Source organism: Nematolebias whitei, chromosome 23 (genome assembly GCF_014905685.2).
Source record: "Nematolebias whitei isolate Nwh7 chromosome 23, NemWhi1, whole genome shotgun sequence".
Taxonomy (NCBI): domain Eukaryota; kingdom Metazoa; phylum Chordata; class Actinopteri; order Cyprinodontiformes; family Rivulidae; genus Nematolebias; species Nematolebias whitei.
In genome coordinates, this window is record NC_056520.1 from 527314 (window position 1) to 528073 (window position 760).

Below are 760 nucleotides of genomic sequence, written 5' to 3' on the forward strand. Positions count from 1 at the left end.
GTGGAGACAGTGGAAAGAAAAACTCCCTTTAACAGGAAGAAACCTCCAGCAGAACCAGCTCAGGACAAGAGACCATCTGCTTTGACCGGCTGGTTGAGAGGACAGGAAGGAGAGACAGACCAACACAGAATGGTAGGTCCAGGTATAGGTCCAGGTCCAGGTATAGGTCCAGGTCCAGGTATAGGTCCAGGTCCAAGTATAGGTCCAGGTGTATCTGAAAGACAGAAACATGTTAAGGATAGAAAAAATAATTACAAATACAAAACAGGTTGAGCAGAGTAAGTAAAGACAGCAGCAGAGTGAAAAGTGAGGTCAGTTTGTCCTCCAGCAGTCTAAGCCTATAGCAGCAGAACTAAGGGACAGCTCAGGAAACCCAAGCCGACTCTAACTAGAGGATTTAGCAAAAAGGAAAGACTTAATCCCAGTTTTAAAACTGGACAATGTGTCAGCCTCATGGACAGAAACTGGAAGTTGGTTCCACAAGAGAGGAGCCTGAGAACTGAAAGATCTTCCTCCCATTCTGCTGCTGGAAACTCTAGGAACCACAAGTAAACCTGCAGTCTGAGAGTGAAGTGCTCTGTTAGGAAAATATGGAACAATAAGGTCTGTAATAGAAGATGGAGCTAGGTTGTTGAGAGCTTTGTAGGTTAGAAGTAAGATTTTGAATTCTATTCTGGATTTGACAGGGAGCCAATGGAGAGAAGCTAAAACTGGAGAGATATGATCTCTCCCAGTAACTCCAGTTAAGACTCTGGCAGCA